The sequence below is a fragment of the Protopterus annectens genome, chromosome 5.part1 (assembly GCF_019279795.1).
Source record: "Protopterus annectens isolate FY-2018-M chromosome 5.part1, PAN1.0, whole genome shotgun sequence".
NCBI lineage: Eukaryota > Metazoa > Chordata > Ceratodontiformes > Protopteridae > Protopterus > Protopterus annectens.
The window spans coordinates 546572612-546592146 of record NC_056736.1 but is presented as its reverse complement, the minus strand read 5'-3'; the positions used below and the strand labels follow the sequence as shown (position 1 = coordinate 546592146).

The following is a 19535-nucleotide window of genomic DNA, read 5'->3' as shown; positions in this document are numbered from 1 at the left end:
ACTGTACAAACAACCACAGTGTGTCCAGGTTATGTCATCAAATATAATCCCAACTGTACATAACGTGTGTAGCAGTCTGATATCTCACTGGCTTGTTATCAGATATGATGACACTAATTATGGTGCACAGCACATATGGACCTCTTCATGCATGGCATATGTGCAAATGTTGACAGAGTTGAGGCTGGAAGCACATACACAGGGCCAATATTGACATGTTGCTGTGATAACCTCATACATTTACTGTTGCAACAGGGTTTGTTGCAACATATGTCCTATGAGGGTTATGAAGTCAGTAACTGTTGCGGCTTTCACCATCTACAGACTGTAATCCTCACCCTACCTTCTGCAGTCTACAGATAGATGCTCTATGGGTAACACATGAAACCAAAGGCACAGGACACTGACCAGTTTGCAGATGACCTTGCAGATGGGGATTCCTCATAAACATGGAACTGACATGGCAGGTATTGAGACATGTAGGACAGCCATAACCACATGCACACACACTGCTAAACCAACATTACTCCAAATGCAGTATAGCAGCAGTTACAGTCTGTAGTCAGGTCAGGCACATCCCCCTCCTGCATGTTGCCCTGTTTCCACAGTGTATGTTGCTAGAGGTAAATCCCCAATCCATCTGAGAGGCTGTCTGCTAAGCAACAGATCTATTTCCTGCTTGCAGACAATGAAAAGAGCCAACACCCACGTGATGTTCCTAGATACTGGAGTGTATTTCCATGCAATTGGCTATGGGAATGTTACTACAGCTGTTCCACATGAAATCAGCTAGGGGAGGGTTGCAATTCATGCAGAGGCCATTAGCTGATCATGAGCATCACTTAAAATACACATGCTGCTGCCTAAGCAAAGCAGGCATAGGTCTCCACATCCACAAGCTAGGGAGTGGGAGAGGCAGGCAGTGGCAAAGACAAGTCAGGGAGGGGTGGGAGAGGAAAATCTAACATATTTGTGTCACACATCTACCAGCACAGGGTATCAACCCCCTGATGACTATGTAGTTCTATCACAGTTCTATGCAGTTATTGGATGCGCCACTTGGATTACCTGCTGTGGAGCCCTCAGAACATATATGTCACGGGGAGTGACATCTGCAACAGGGATGCTGTAGCTATATGGTAGGTTATGTATGCATGCCTGTCCACATGAACAGGTGCCACCATCAACATAGGCACACTCTCACAGGGATGCACACACATTGACACACTTGGCAGGGCCAGGATTAAAACTCATCAGTAGTGGGACTGCCACAACACATCACTGTGCAGGTATCACATGCACCACATGGGTTATACAGAGGTTGTATGAGCAAAAGATATAGGGAGGTGTCTGACTTCAGGCATCATTCTTCTGTATGTCAGTGGGTGTTGTAGTTAGTGTGGATGTGAACATACGCACCATACAACACACACACAAACTCACAGGGTGCCAGTACTGACAAGCATGGGTGCATGTCTGCACGGGTGTGTGGTGGTCGACTGTGCCAGATGGCTATACAAGCCTAGGCGATGGGTATACCTTGGCATCAGGCCACATGACAATGCTCTGCAGTGTAGCTCAGGGCTGTAGTTTCTGCATTTGCCCATACAGGTGGGTATTGTATCCCCCATCCAGTCACCTGGGTGACTATTGTGTGTGGCCAATGCTGTGCATCGCTTTCCATGTATGTGTTCCTTAGTCCATGACATGGATGGTTTATGGTATGTGCACACCTTCCACATGCATGTACAGTGACATGTGAAACTGTACCTGGGGTGTCTGGCCCATGATGTGAACACAGATTATCATTAGATGTGCCAGTCTTGCCCACCTGTGGTGGGAAATGGTAATGGGCAGCAGGTTTACTCTGCACCTACATTGATAGCATGCTAACAGCATTCCCTGGTGTCAGTGGCATCTGTCCATACAGGGCATGTTGTCAGGCATGGTATCTCCTTTGTGGGTCACATGTGATGGCACCATAGGTGTTGCAGGTGTCCATTGGGGAAGATGGGGAGGGTCCACTGTCTGCATGTACGTGCATATCGGACAGATGGACAGTGTGCCTCATTATGGAGTTCTTGTTTGTGTGTGTGTGCATTTCTAATAGAAGTTATTCTGCCCTTCAAAGCAATTCAGGCAATTTATATCATAGTTGAACAGTTTGAGCATTTTTGATCTGATACTGTCATCTAGTGGCCTTTTATTTATAACAGTTAGATTAACTTGTTTTACAGCATTATAGCATACCTCAGGAAGTGATGTAACTCAGTGAGGAAGCAGCTGTCTTTCTTGCCCTCATGAAGTGCAGTCATGATCTTCTTTTCCCATGCTCTGGCATTCTCATCTCCTGTAAGTAATTTGTATGTTGCAATTCTTTGTATTTGGAAGAGCTGTATGTTGCATATATTCTGATATGTTGCTATTTGTATCATTTTGCAGTTTTACAAAAAAAAAGTATTAAAGTTAAGAAATCACAGTAAAGCTACAAGAAACCCGGATTCTTTCGCTTATTGGATTTTTGTAAAGTGTTACGCTGTCCATTTAGCTGTACTATGCCTCGCGCAGTGCTGTGAGAACAGAACAGTAAAAAGGAGATCCTTGCAGTCCTGAATGCAAGAGGTCACTACACTGAAAATATGAGTCTGTGATCAGGGAAGAAGTATAAATTTGAGGATATGTCCCCATGACACAGCATGGCAGGGAGAACAGCTCTAGTGTCCCAAAAGATGATACACGGTCACATGGCTCCAAATCATCAAGATCCAGTAAGATGTCCTCAGCATGTTCCTTAGCAATCAGAGCTCATGGCAAAGCAGATGCGGCATGTGCCCAATTGGCATTTGCTAAAAAAGAAGCCATTGTGATGCGACAAAAAGCAGAATTGGAAGCTAACCTACATATTCTTCAGCAACTGCACGCAGCTGCTGCAGCAGCAGCAGAGGCCGCTGCTTACCTGGAAGCAGATTTATCAGTAAGCAAGATAACTCACTTAGAACCAGAAGTCCCTGAGAAACCTTTCTCCTCTGCTAAATGTACAAATGAGTACATCCAGAAATTTACTAGTATGCATGCAAGCCAGCAGTCACTTAGTATTATGTAAGGAGAATCCAGCCCAAAGACAGCAGATGTCTTGAGTATGCCCCATCAGTCCTGTGATGTCAGCAATGTCAAACCAACAAAAGAACAGCCTCCAGAGCTCCTTAGAAATGGAAATCCAGGACTCCCACTACCACAGCCTAAAGATTACATACCTGAACACCAAAACATAGAAGATGTCACAAAGTATCTTATCAGCAAAAAAAATGGTTAACTTGGGTTTCATCAAGTTTTATGACTGTCAAACTATTGGGCATGGAAGTCCTCCTTTCTGAGTGCAACTAGAGACTTAAATTTGGCAGCTGCAGAAATGCTGGACTTAATGATAAAATGGTTGTGAAAAGAGTCAGCAGAGCATGTAAAAAGCATGCATAGAGTACACTTATTTAACCCTTGGGCAGAACTGACAGAGACTAGAAGAAAGGTATGGTTCACCTGAAGCAATTGAAGGTGCTCTACTGAAAAAGCTTGAAACCTTCCCCAAGTTGAGCAATAAAGACAATACAAAATTACAACAACTGGATGATATTCTTCTAGAAATAAAGTGTGCTAAAGAGGAGGGCTGGTTGACAGGCCTTTCATATTTTGACACTGCTCGTGGTCTAATCCTATAGTGGAGAAACTACCATATACCTTGCAACAAAAGTGAGCATCTGCTGGAGCTAAATACAAAGAGGAAAATGGAGTAGCTTTCCCCCTTTCTTTGTATTTTCTAGGTTCATTCAGCAGCAAGCAAAGATTAGGAGCGACCCCAGCTTTGCCTTCTTTAGCAGCAGTAATCTGCCATCCAGACCAGAAAAACCTTCCAGACCTCATGGTAATACTTTCGTGTTCATACACAAAACAGTTGTACCTTCAAGGGCCACAAACTGTCAAGACAGCAGTAATGTGAGTTCTACAGAAAGTCCTGATAGGCAATGCCCAATTCACTGGAAGCCTCATCCTCTGAAAAGGTGCAAAGGGTTTAGAGGTAAGCCTACTGAGGAAAGAATGTCCTTTCTTAAACAAAATGGCATCTGTTTGAAGTGCTGGGAATCTACTAAGCATATAGCTAAAGACTGTAAAATATCAGTTGAGTGCACAGAATGTAGCAGTGAGAAACACATAGTGGCCTTACACCCTGATCCACCTCCACAACCAGCAGGGATGGTAGAAGCCAGGAAAAATCAGGGCAGGGAGCAAAAAGAGGACTCACCTTCTTTAGTGATGTCTAAGTGCACCAAAATCTGTGGCCAAGGTAAAAATCTATGGTCATGTTCTAAAATCTGTTTAGTCACTGTGTATCCCACCTGGAAAAGAGACAAAGCAGTGCGGATTTATGCAGTTCTTGATGAGCAGAGCAACAAATCACTTGCAAGGTCAGACCTTTTTGATATCTTTAACATTAAAACAACTGCAGCTCCCTATACTCTAAAGACATGTGCAGGCATTATGAAAACTGCAGGCAGAAGAGCCATAGACTTTGTTATTGAATCTTTTGATAAGGAAAAGCAATTCCTATTACCTACACTGATAGAATGTGACATGATACCTGATGACTAGTCAGAAATTCCTTCTCCAGAGGTGGCTTATCATCACCCTCACCTTTATCCAATTGCTCACCTCATTCCAGCTGTTAATTCTGCTGCTTCTATCCTTTTGCTTCTTGGACGAGACATTTTAGAAGTACACAAAGTGCATGAGCAAATTAATGGACCGGTCAACACCCCTTATGCTCAGAGACTTGACTTGGGGTGGTTTTTTGTAGGAGAAGTTTGCCTGGGATCAGCTCACCAGCCAAACAGCATCAGTTCCTTCAAGACATCCTGTGTTAACAAATGGCTGCACATCCTTTTTCAGCCCATGCCAGAACAATTTTACTGTTAAAGAAAGCTTTGATAATTTAACATGGTTTTGGGACTCTTCTTCACACATCAAAGAAGATACTAGCTTTAACATAGAAACTGACAATCTAGGAGTTTCAGTGTTCCACAAATCCAAGGACGATAATAAACAAGCCCTGTCCATAGATGATCAAGCCTTTCTCCAGATCATGGACAGAGAGACTTACCAGGATGATAATGACAGTTAGGTGGCTCCTCTGCCATTTTGCACATCCAGGTATCATTTACCTTGTAAAAGAGAACAAGCCATGAAGCGCCTGAACTCTCTTCATAGAATCTTACAAAAAAAGCCAAAGGTAAAGAGAGATTTCACAGAATTCATCAAAAGGTTACTGAATAATGATCACGCTGAAATTGCAGGACCACTGGATCAAGGTAAAGAACACTGGTATCTGCCAATGTTTGGTGTTTACCACCCACACAAACCTGATCAAATAAGAGTTATGTTTGATTCCAGTGCAGAATGCAAAGGTATTTCTTTAAACAAAGTACTGTTAAGTGGTCCTGATCTAAACAATACTCTACTAGGGGTCCTCATGCATTTTAGAAAATAGCCTATAGACTTCACAGCTGATGTGCAGCAGATGTTTTACTGTATTCTGGTGAGAGAGGACCACCGGTATTATTTACTTTTTCTCTGGTACAAAGATCATGACATAGACAAAGAAGTAGTGTAATACAGAATGAGAGTACATGTCTTCAGCAGCAGTCCCTCTCCTGCTGTGGCTATATACTGTATGTGTAAAGCTTCCCTAAAAGGAGCTGAACATTATGGGCAAGATGCCAAACACTTTGTGTTGAAACATTTCTATGTAGGCGATGAACTCGCATCTGCTAGCACTCCTGAGATAGCAATTAACATTCTCAACAAAATAAAGCAGATGCTGGCAGAATCTAACCTGCAGCTTCATAAGGTTGTTTCTAACAGCAAACAGGTCATGGAAGCCTTTTCTGCAAAAGATACAGCTAAGGACCTTAAAGATCTTTGTCTGCTTCCTCTTAAGAAAAGTTCAGGACTAGGCTGGGATCTAGGAACAGACAGCTTTGTTTTTCAGGTCTCTTCAGAGGAAAAGCCCTTCACCAGAAGAGGAATCTTAGCTACCATGAACAGCCTTTATGATCCCCTTGGGTTTGTTGCACCAGCGACTATAAAAGGTAAGGCCTTAGTCCGTGAACTGTCATCTGGGAAATGGGAATGGGATGCATTACTCCCACAAGACAGACTGCATGAGTGGATTCAGTGGAAGGAGTCTTTGCAGGCTTTGAAAGGCTTAAAGATACCCAGATGTTATGGGCCTGTTTCACTGACAGTAGCCTGTAAAAAGGAACTGTATATTTTTTCAGATGCATCCATCACAGCTATAGGTGCAGTAGCCTACTTGAAAACAACTGATGCATTAAGTGTATGTCATGCTGGGTTCATTATGGAAACGTCTAAGTTAAGCCCTAGACCACCCATGTTTGGAGCTATGTGCAGCTGTATTAGCGGTAGAACTGTATGAGCTAAACAGAGATGAAATAAAACTGGAAATGGATGTTGTGAAATTCTTTACAGACAGTAAAACCATCCTGGGGTACACCTGCAATACCTTTAGAAGATTCTTTTTGTATGTCACCAACCGAGTAAATAGAATCCGACAAGTAACTCATCCTGATCAGTGGTTCTATGTACCCACAGAGCAAAACCCTGCTGATTATGCCACAAGGCCTACATAGACAGCCTGCCTTCAGAACACTATATGGTTTTCAGGCCCTTCGTTTCTTTACCAGCCAGTTAAAGACAATTCAAATGACACAGCTACTGGTTATCCTCTCATAGAGCTTGAAGCTGATTCTGAAATTAAACCAGCAGTTTCAAGCTTCAGCACTAGAGCCTTTGATTCCACTATTCTTTCACATTGTTTTGAAAGATTTTCAAACTGGAAGACACTAGTTGAAACTATAGCCAGACATATTCATATTGCCAAAAGTTTTCAGAGAAAATCAGATAGCTCTCTACTTGAAGGCTGGAAAAGTTTTCATCAGCAAGTTAGCTTAGAGGAACTTTCATAAGCAAAGAATGTGATCATCTCTTCTGCTCAGCACAAACACTTCAAAAAGGAATATGACTGCATAAAAGAGCAAAAGGCATTGCCAAAGCAAAGTTGTCTCATGAAGTTTAGTGCTGTTATAGATAAAAATGAACTGCTGAGAGTTGGCGGATGCTTGTCCTTTGCAACATTGACTAAACAAGAGAAGCAACCAATTATCATCCCCCACAATCATCACATTGTTACACTGATTGTGAGATATTACCATAACCAAGTGGCTCATCAAGGACGCCATATAACAGAAGGTGCAATCAGAGCTGCCGGTTTCTGGATCCTTGGGGGTAAACGCCTGACGTCTGCAGTTATTCACAAATGTGTTATCTGTCGTAAACTGAGAAGGGGATTGGAAAGTCAAAAGATGGCAGATTTACCAGAAGAGAGAGTGACTCCTGAACCACCATTCACTAGCGTGGGTATTGATGTTTTTAGCCCATGGACAGTGGTAACCTGCTGTGCTAGAAGAGATAGTGCTGACAACAAATGCTGGGCAGTACTTTTTACATGCCTGTCTACACGAGTTGTACATATACAACTGACTGAATCTATGTCAGCTTCCAGTTTTATTAATGCCTTGAGAAGATTCTTTTCATTCCGTGGCCCAGCAAAGCTACTTCACTTTGATAGAGGGACAAACTTTATGGGAGTTTGTAGGGAACTGAATATTTGTGCAGGTGATACAGCAGTACGAGATTATCTGCAAGACAAAGGATGCATGTGGGTCTTCAATCCTCCGCACTCATCTCATATAGGAAGTGTTTGGAAAAGACTAATAGGTGTAGCTAGACATATCATGGATGCAATGTTGCTCCAAGATAAGCCTACTTGTCTGACCCATGAGAGTTTAAGTACCTTTATGGTGGAAATTACAGCTATTATGAATGCAAGATCTTTAGTACCAGTGTCTAACGATCTAGATAATCCTGAGGTTCTTACACCAGCCATGCTTTTGACTCAAAAGGCAAACTCTTTGTTGGCTCCTTCTGGTAACTTCGAAACAGCAGGTCTTCATGTAAAACAATTGAAGCAAGTACAGGGTCTTGCTGACACCTTCTGGAAAAGATGGAAAAGGGAATACTTATCCACCTTACAAAGTCACAGAAAGTGGCCTCGAGACTATCCGAATGTTAAAGTAGATGATGTTGTGTTAATGAAGGACAGTCAAAAATGCAGGAATGAATGGCCTGTGGGTCTTATCATTGACACATTGCAAAGCAGAAATGGTAAAGTGATAAAGGTGGAAGCAAGAGTTGCCAAACAAGGAACTGCTAAAGTTTATTTGAAGCCAGTCTCGGACATTGTAGTTCTTGTTTCTGAAAATGGTTAAAATGTGTTATTGTGTGTAGTAATATTAATAAATGTAGTGGCATACAGTAATATGCCAGGCAGGGAGTATTCAGCCCTTCCCAGCAATTCAGGCAGTTTATATCATAGCTGTACAGTTTGAGCATTTTTGATCTGTTGCTGCCATCTAGTGGCCTTTTATTTATAACAGTTAGATTAACTTGTTTTACAGCATTATAGCAAGCCTCAGGAAGTGATGTAACTCAGTCAGGAAGCAGCTTTCTTTCTATCCCTCATGAAGTGCAGTCATGATCTTCTTTTCCCAGGCCCTGGCATTCACATCTCCTGTAAATAATTTGTATGTTGTAATTCTTTGTATTTAGAAGTACTGTATGTTGCATCTATTCTGATATGTTGCTATTTGTATTGTGTTGCAGTTTTACAAAAAAAGTATTAAAGTTAAGAAATCTCAGTAAAGCTACAAGAAACCCTGATTCTTTCGCTTTTTGGATTTTCTTAAAGTGTTAAGCTGTCCGTACTATGCCTCACCCAGTGCTGTGAGAATGGAACAGGTGTCATCAGCCACGGTTCCAGTGTGTATCCAGCATCCCCTACTAGGTGACAGTGAGGGATGTTCCCACTGGCAAATCTCTGGTGCAGCTGAGTCAGATGCCAGATGTGGGAATCATGATAGCTTCCAGGGCAGCCAGCACACACATTCATTATTATGCCCTGGGCATCACACATGACCTGGCAGTTGATGGAGGGGATGCAGTTGATGTAGACCCTAGCCCGCTCACCGGGAGGTACTTTGATGCATATGTGCATGCAGTCTATAGCACCCACTACCTCAGGGTATTCTGCTATTTGGTGGAACAGTTGCATATTGCTGGCCAACGCCACATGGGTTTTGGGGAAATATATATGCTCACCAACATGTCCTGACATGGCATCCAGGAACTGGTGGAGTACCCTGGATGCTGATGCCTGTGACATCCCCATCATATCCCCAATTTGCCTTTGGAAGGTACCTGTAACTAGTATTCTTAGGCATACACATACCTTGGTATCCACTGGGATGGGTTCCCCTCAGTTATTTCTGTGTGTCAGGCGTGGTTGGCACGGCTCAACAATTTTCTGTAGGAGATCCCTGTCTACCCTATAGCGCACCACTATCTCCAGCTCATGTAGCCCCTGGAAAGTTACCTTTGGTCTGTACACTCTTCCCCGTCTCCTCACTGTGGTTTGGTTGAGAGCATTCACATCCTCACCACCCTCAGCCTCTTCCACAAGTTGTATGATAGCTATTACAGCCCCTATCATTTTCTGCTGTGAGTGTTAAAAGTTCCCCGCTTGTTTACACCGGTGGTGTAGAGTGTGAGAAAACCAGAGGGGAAGGTGTTTGTTTAGTTCATAGTGGTGTTCTGGGCAGGTCTGGTCTGCTGCCTGTGTAACTGGCTGATACTGATACATTTCACCTGCCAGCTAAGTTAGTTCTCCTTGATTACCTTCCTACTGCTGTTTTCCCTTCCCACTGCATTCCTGTTTAAGCATGTGTGCGCGCCACACAAACACAGTGCTCAAATGTGCACACTGCTGCTATTTCCTGGTTTAACTTCTTTTTTCTTCCTGTAAAACCTGGTACATGGCACACACACCCGCTTAGGCTTTGTAAAGACTGCCAGGCAGGTTTAGACACACCCCATAGCTTAGCTGTGCTAAGCTAGGAGCAAACCTGGGCCACAGGGCTCCAGTCTGCTTACAGTATGCCTGACACACACCTCCATGATGTCACCTAACTCCTAGGCTTCCTTCATGCTATTCCTGCTCTTACACTGCTGGGACCTGACTTACATGCTTTGGAAAACTGGGATTCACTATCATGCCCCTCATTTGCAAAGGATTGCCTGCTGATGCATAGTTACATATCTCACACTGAGCCTCCCCCCTTAGCAACCACTACTGACTGGCCATGTTGTCTTCTGCCTGCCATTGATTTGCATGACAGAATACTGATTTTAGTTAGAATGCTTAATTTAGGTTTATTTTGTTATTTTCCCCCAATCCCATTTGCACGCCATTGCCCCACGCTTAAACAGCTGAGATCGGCTAAAAAATTAAAAGTTGATTTTTTTTTTATTTTTTGTTTTGTTTGCAAATGCCAATGGCCTTTATACTTGGCCACTCGCATGCTTCCTCAATGATATTCAGCCTTTATTTGGAGCTGTCACAGCTCCATTTTGGATTTTGCAGAAATGTACTCAGTTACTAACCGAGTACATTTCTGCAGATTGCACTAGTCCTGCACTGATGGTCGCAAGCTTCCTCATTTGCAAAATCACCTCATTTGCATGGATTTCTCCTGCAAACGGGGTGATTTGCATACAAGGGCTTAGTCCATGCAGGATTAGTGCAGGAGCTCTCATGCACGCCTCTGCAGGCAGTTCCTGGATCAGACGGCAGACATATTGCCTGCTAGAGCTCCTGCACTGATCCTGCATGCCATGCTGGGCATAGTGAATCGGGGGGGGGGGTTGGGTGAAATAAGATCGACCACAAGTTATGAGCTCTGGCTATTGTTTATGTGAAAAAATACATTAATATAACCAGTGTTTTTTTTTTTCATTTTTTTGTTTAACCTTGCAAGATCAGGATACTATGTGTGGGCAATGGAGATTGGGGCTATGTGTGAATATAACAACTGGCCTGCTATTTATTATTGTTGTAATTTCTGCTTTTCAAGGCTGTAATAGCTGTCTCTACTTTTATATCAATGTAATCTAATTAACAAATATACAAGTAATTGTTAATGTATATCATTTAATATCTCTGCATATATATATATATATATATATATATATATATATATATATATATATATATATATATATATATACTGCATGTCTGTTGAAAAATGCTTGTAGTATGTTGGAGCTTTTCTCCCGGGACATCTGCTGAAAAAACAAAAGTAAAATAAATAAAAGAAAATGTACATTTTGGTAAGGTTAACTGGCCAGAAGCTGTGACTACTATTTCTGTCAGCAAAACTAAATTAATGCAACCCAACCATTACTATTATCTTTATTTTAATCCTAGGATTGCAAGTTAATGCGTACTTGGGTAAAGGGAGCTGGCATACAAGTCTGAGACTACTGTTTCTGTTAACAAAACTAAATTAATGCAACTGTTACTATTTTCATTTTAATCCCGGTAGTGTCAAAGCAGATATTTTAAGCAGGCAATTTATATGATGGCTGTTTGTGGATGAAATACTTGGTACTATTGTTTTATTGTTATAATTCTGTCATTCCAGGACTGATGTGTATTTTGGTGAAACAAAATGGAATACAAACTGTGACTGTTTGTGTGTATCCAAAAAGACATTAATAAAAACATTATTTTTATTATTATTATTATTAGTATTAATCCAGACAATGCCAAACCATTTACTTTAGGTATGTAATGGGCATGGGGAGTTGTCTGTGTGTGAATGAAATGACTGTTCCTGCTTTTTCCTGTTGTAATTCTGTATTAAACTGTAAAATCAACCACAAGCTCTGCGATCTGGCTATAACCAGTGTCATCGCAATTTAAACCAGATACTGTGGGCGGGCAATGGGGATGGGGTTGTGCATGAATAAAAGACCAGCCCCATTGTTAACTATTGCAATTCTGACTTTGTAAAGTTAATATGTTTTTAGGTAATGTGGCATACAAGCTGTGACTACTGTTTCTGTACACCAAAACTAAATTAATACAACTCAGTCGTTACTGTCATTGTTTTAATTCTGGAAGAGTCAAAGCAGATACTTTAGATGGGCAGGTAATATGGTTGCTTTTTATGGATGACATAGTTGGACTTAATTTTGGTGTTGTAACTCTGGCTTTCAGGACTAATTTGTATTTTGGTGAAGTAAGAATGACCACAAGCTCTGGCTATTGTTTTTGTGAAAAAATACATGAATATAACCTCACCTTTTGTCAATTGTTTTTTATACCTCACAATGTCAACCACGATACTGTGGGTGGGCATTGCGGATGGGGGCTGAGTGCAAATTAAATGACCTACCCTACTCTTTACTGTTGCACTTCTGGCTTTGCAAGATTTGGGAAGGGAGAGTTAGCCTATAAGCTGTGACATCTGTTTCTGTGTGACGAAACTAAATTAATGCAGCCACCATCATTATTATTGTACTTTATACCTGGCAGGGTCAAGGCAGATAGTTTAGGTAGACCATTGTTATGGTGGCTGTTTGAGGATTAAATGATTACTCCTCCTGTTTGCTGTTTTAATTACAACTTTTCATAATTAATGTTTATCTGGGTGAAACAGGCTAAAATACAAGCTGTGTTTACTGTTTTGATGAAAAAAAATGCACTGATGTAATTACTTTTTTAACGTGGCTGGGTCACATCAGACACTTTAAGTAAGAAAATGATACAGACCCCAGGATTTATTAAACTTCATGTAGAGCCTACATGGAGTGTATCCATGTAGACAATGGTGGACAGTGATTAGCAGCGCACAATGCATAATAATGAGATGTGGCTCATCTAAGTGAGGTTTCACGGCTCATGCCAGTGTTGTTGGCCATGAAATCTTGTAAACCAACATGGATATTGAGTCCATGTAAAGGAGAGCACAGACAGGGCCACCCCACCTCCAAATGAGCAGTACACATCACGCCACGCTGACCATTTCTTTCGACCTCTAGGGCAAGACATCTGGATAAGGCCATAAATAATCGGTGGGAAAAGAACCAGAAATAGGTTGATTTTTTTAAATACTGCTCTTACAAAATTAGAAAACTGATAGAACGATGAGATTTGCAGAATGCAGTTCTGCTGCCATTCACCCAAGGAACAGTACATGTCATATGTCATGCAGACCTCTCAACCTCTTAGAACAAGAAATCTGGACAAAGCCATCAATAATGGGTGGGAAATGGGGAAGGGGCCAGAAATAGGGACATTTTTTAAATATTGTTCTGACAAACTTAGAACATAGTTAGAACACCAGATTTGCAGAAAGAAGCTTTCCTGCTATGCCCCCCAATGAACAGTACACATTGCAAAACATGTAGACTTCTCAACCTCTTAGGGTAAGACACCTGGACAAAGCCATCAATAATGGTGTGGGGAAAGGGAAAGAAATAGCGACACTTTTTAAATATTTCTCTTTCAAACTTAGACAATGGCTAGAAGTAGAACACTGGGTTTGCAGAATGCAGTTTAGCTTGCCATGCCCCCAAATGAACTTTACACATTGTAAGTAATATAGACCATACATCTTAACCTCTTAGGGCAAAACATCTGGACAAAGCATGACATAAGGTAGGGACAAAGGGCCAAATATAGAGAACGCATTAAATTTTGCTCTTATAAACATGGAAAGTTGCTAGAATAACAGAATTTGTGTTATGCATTGTTTAAAGGACATAAAGTATGAAACTCAAGGGCATGTCATTATTTAGATACTTTGATCACCATGGCTGTCTCTTAAGGAAGAAATAGAGACAAAAGCCTTAAATAATGTGGGGGCAATTAAGGATGACAAGTAGGGACCATACCTCTCAATATCAATTCCTGCCACAAGAAATCTGGGCAAAAAGCTTGCCATAATGTGGGAACAAAGACACAAATATAGGGACACGCTAAATATCGCTCTTATAAATGTAGAAAATTACTAGAATAATGTAATTTGTGTTAGCATGCATTGTATGAAGGGCATGAAGTCCGAAACTTAAAGGCATGTCATTACACAGTCAATGTATTCCTCAGATCATACTAGTGACTTGTCAGAAAACTATAAAGTATATGAGGAACGGACCAAACATAAGGGTGTTAAAGCTGGACATTCTGTTGAAATCTAAACAATTGAGAGGTATGCTAGGGACACACTTATTAAATATTGCTCTTACAAACTTAGAAAGTTGATATGATAACAGGTATTACATTCCCATGATTTGGCAAAAGGGTATGAAGTTTCAAACTCAACTGTCTGTCACTATTTTCTGACTTCAGCCCTCTATGCTTTAACAATGATCATAGGATCATAGGAAGTTACTAGGCTATTGGCCCTGAGGCCCTTATAAGCATAGACAAGAGTTTAGACATGTTTAGATAAGGCAGCACCCAGAGCCCCTGTCCAGCAGGGACACAGGTGGAATCCCAAGGGTGTATTTTCTGTTTCCCATCCAGTTATCTAGATTGAGCTTAAAAAGGGATAATGAGGTACTCTGCTTGACATGGAGAGGGAATCTATTCTACAGATGGGTGACTCTCTGGGACACAAATCTGTCCCGCCAATAAGTCATATTGATGTCACAGACCAGGTTGAGGTCGTGCATGTGGGTTACTCGAGTGGAGCTTGACTTATGGATATGCAGCAGTCCCATCAAGGCGGGGTCTGAGATTGCTTTGTATGCCAGACAGAGGTCACCTCTGAGGACTCTGTATGAAACTGAGTAAAGGGACAGGGCTTTTAGCCTATCTGTGTAGGGTAGATGTCTGAGGCTCTGGATTGTCCTGGTGAAAACCTCTGTGGTATCTCTAACTGCTGCATGTGTTTTGTGAGGTACATGCCGAAGGGGGCATTGTACTCAATAATTGACCTTATAAGGGAAGAATACAGGGTTGATATGACCTCCTTGTCCCTGGGATGAGATACCCTTATTTATGAGATGGGCCATGTAGAAAGCTTTCTATACAATGAAGCAACACGGTGCTCAAAAGTCAGGTTGTTATTAACCCGGATGCCCAAATCCCTCATGACTGATTCCGTGCTTAGGATGTTGTTATTAATATGATAATATGTGGGCACATCACTCTCCCCAAAGGAGATGATGATGCATTTATTGGCATTCAGCTTGAGGCCATGTTTCCGGCACCAGTCATTTGTTTAGGTGAGACCCTCTTGGAGGATTTTCCAGAAAAAACACAATTGTATGAGAAATAGAACAAAGTATGAGGCAAAATCTGGACATTCTGAAGAAATCCGTACAGTGGACAGGTATGGCTATACAAATAACTGTCATTCTGTTAGGGCAACATATCTGCACAGAGGCAAACTTAATGAGAGGACAAATAACCAGTATTAGGAATATATATGAAAGAGATGTCACATGGGAACATGTTTGAATGTAGCACTGTCAACCTCTTAAAGCAAGAAATGTGGACAAAGCCATAAAAATGTGGGGGCAAAGGGCCAGAAATCATGATAGATTGTCAGTATTCCACGTCCAAACTTATGAAGTTGATAAAATATATAGGTTATACATTAGCATGAACTTTCTGAACATGAAGTTTGAAAATCAGATAGCAGTCATCAGTTATTGACTGCGCTCTGCAATAACATGCCATTGATTTGCCAAGGAAAACAACATATTATGAGGAAAAGATCACAAATATGAGACAAAATTTGGCATTCTGCACAGATCAGGACAGTTGAGAGATAATGTGACCAAATGTCTGTAATACTGAATCTCAACAGCCCAGAGATCATCCCAGTGATATGGCAGAAAGCCACATATTTGAAAAGGAAAACATCTGGACATCTTGGGAATATCTGGACAGTTGAGAGGTATGAATGTGAAGTATATGGTCCAAACACAGTATAGGACAGTGTACCTACAGTGCAGAGTATTGTGATATCCCATTCCTACCATTCTGTAATGAAGATGAGTTAATGATCTGTAACAGGACATGGGACTGCCATGTAAAATGTTCACCCAGGGATCTGACATGCAATTGAGGTAGGGTACATATTGAGAAGCTGTGCAAAATGATATAACTGAATATTACTGTACTCTCAGCAGAGGTCTCCAACATGGTAGCCACAGGGGAAGGATCATGGCAAACATTACAAGAACCAACCACAATTATGGACAGTATCTGAATATTATCAGCACTCATCCCATACCTCTGACATAACATATGTGATCTGGAGTAATAAAAGATGAGCCAGCACACACACACACACACACACACACACACACACACACACACACACACACACACACACACACACACACACACACACACACAGTGGGCAACTAGTATGATACATCCATGCTCTATGAGGGAAATCGTGCACAAGGTCCTGGTATTGTAATATCTGCAGGTATCAGGAGGGACATTGTTATACCTGACTGTGACAGTATGAGCACTACAGGCTTGTTGCCTTGCGTGCATGGCATATATCTATGGCACAATTCACACTATCACAAATGATATACATGCTACTAATGTCATCAGATACCAGTGTATACAGTGTATGCATAAGATGAACAGGTAGCACACGTGCATCAGGTGTAACAACTTGAGTAGTGTTCTGCACCATCAGACAATATATTCCACAAAAGAATATGTAGGTATGGACAATAAGCTGTGTGATAGCACCCTGGGCAAAGTTGTTACATTTCAGTTTCATATCACCAGAACATGTGTAAGGAGGTACATGGTGAAGGGTACATTGCAATCAGTTATTGGTGTGATGTAGGCTGGGAACCATGACATTAGTATACCCCCCCCCCGATGTGCATGTCCTTCACATACCCAATATTTGTGTTACAGTCAGCGGGGTTGTCAGCACTGTGACCACATGCTGGTCATAATTCGCAACCTCTTCAAACAAGAAATCAGGACAAAGTCTAAAATAATGGGTGGACAAAGGTGCAAAAATAGTGACAGATTTTAAATATTGATCTTACAAACTTAGATAGAAAGTTGCTACAATAAGTTTCAAATAGCAATAATCACACCTCAGTAAACCTTCATTGGCTATGATATTACCACTGCGCAAAGCTACAGTAACATGGTTTGTGCTAGCATGCATTTTCAGAAGGCTATGATGTCTGAAACTCAATTTTTTGTCACTATTTAGTGACTTCAGACCTCAGTGACTTACTACAAAATCACAAATTTTAAGTGGGACAAACCAAAAATATGAGGCAAAAATCTGGACATTCTGCAAACATCTTTACAGTTGAGAGGTTTGAAGCTGGTGAATGTACCATTTACCTCTACCCCAGGAAATAGGTCACATACCTATTTTTTATTTTATATATTTTACATTTGTTAACCGGGGGTGTCTGACTGAGCCGAAAAGGTCCTTTTTCAGCAGAGGCCCTGGGAGAAAAGCTCCACAAATAAAAATTACAGATACATTTAGTTAGACATGATCAGTATACACACAAATTACAAAAGACATGATTTACAATGGTATGCGGCACATCAACAGTTACAGTGGAGAGAACAAACAAAAAAAATATTAATTTAAAAATAAAGATAATTAATAGATTTGTGGTGTACAGCTGAAATTTGGAACAGAGGTAGAATACATACATAGTATACAGGAACACACTGCAGATTAGCCAGTATTTGTGAGTAAGAGTGAAAACTCTTATCAAGTACTCTAGGTTTAGTATGTGTACCTTATCCGCTTTCACTAGCCTGGGGAGCAATCATGGCACTGCCAACTTTGCTTGAGATGTTGCCTAATGAGGTTTTTAAAGGAGGCTTTGTATGATGTGTTTTGTATGCTAGTGGGAAGAGAGTTCCGTTTTTTAGCCACTGAACTGCTATATAGTGCATCTCCAAAGCTATTGTAGCTGTTGGTGACTTCTAGTAGTAGTTTGCTTGATGATCTAAGAGGCCTTTTGGCTGAGTGATGTTGTACTAGGTTTTTGAGGGCAGGACACTTTTTGGGGAGGTAATAGATAGAATGACAGAGGCAGAGCTGATTGTAAGTTATGAGGTTGGGCAGTTCAAGCAAGTGGAGCTGTCTCAAAGCAGTACAGTGATGAGTTCTATATGAGCAATTTGCAGCAAAGCAGGCAATTCTGTTATAGCAGGCTTCCATTTTGCTTAGTTCAGTTTTGTTGAGATTGGTGTGATTATAGGGTGTAATGCCCACATTATACATGGGTGTTGTGTCTGTTTCCTGATGCAACACATCCCTCCATGTGTCTTGTCAATGCAAGTGTTTTCATGGCTGTGGTAGCAGTCTCTGATATGTGTTGATACTGTGTGTATTATACTAATATCACAGTTGTAGTCAATGACTGCCCACAAGCTGTAGTCCTTCGAGTAGCTGTTTGGGCAAAGCATGTGTATGTCACCTGTGATGTCCATTACTTAATTTAGGGGCAGGTAAGGGCCTAGCCAACACCCCTGATGTACTGACCTGATCACTGGACCTGAGATATATGCTACATCACACATTTCAACATGGTGCAATGCCACATATGTCATACACTGGTCTAACCCTTTGCTGATATAGTTCTTTCTGGCCACATGTGACAGTCTTGATAGAATACCACAGTGTGACATTTTTGTCATATGCCTTTACCTGTTCAAGCTCCAGAAGATGATACTGTTGTCATCATGTATGCCCTTGATGACCTCTTTGAGGACATCTATCAGCTGTAACAGACCTGATGTAGCACTAACAACTCACACAGGTCTGTTGCATACACCTGGAATATTACTTGTATACATCTAGAAGAGGTCTATGATGACATGTTAATGTAACTCACAGTCGAGGAGAGTCAAGATGTCCCTATACATGCATGCATCAGCTGCTGTCTCCCCAACGCAGGTGGATGTATGTTGATGTACACCCTTGTATAGGAACATAGGCCATGTAGAGGGTGTGTTGAATTGTGTATTTCACCATATCAGGAAGGTATATGTACTTGGTCATGGCAAGGATGATCTGTGATGTTGTCATAGCACATTGATTCCATGTGATAAGCCTGGTGTAAGGTAAGACAGTGTATACTGCCTATTGTGATCTGCCCTAGTGTTTTGACACAATCACACATGCAAGTCTCATTGACAAAACACACAAGCTGGGGATTAAGCCTTACATTAGTTGATGGGTAAACAATAAGCTGACTGACAGAACACATCATGTGGCAATTGGTGAATCAACCCATACCAGTAGAGCTGTCATCACTAGCAACCCCACAGGGATCTGTTCTTGTCCCTTTACTGCCTGAACTGTATTTCTTGACAATTCAGGCTAAAGTAGATGGCCTTTGGCTTACCAAGATTGCTGATTCTTGCATGTTTTGTGCAATCATTGGTGACAAAAGCACACAATCTACAAATAAATATAGACATGTGCTTATAATGTGTGTCTGAAAAGTGGAGTTTCATGTTAATCACAGCATTGATA

General features: G+C 41.3%; 1 non-coding gene across 1 annotated transcript; it reads right to left on the bottom strand.

The window, feature by feature from the left end:
- Nucleotides 1-17032: 17032 nt before the first annotated feature.
- Nucleotides 17033-17160, bottom strand: LOC122803690. Its single transcript, XR_006365139.1, has one exon. It is a non-coding gene; the product is annotated as a U4 spliceosomal RNA (small nuclear RNA).
- Between the last annotated feature and the right edge of the window lie 2375 nt (nucleotides 17161-19535).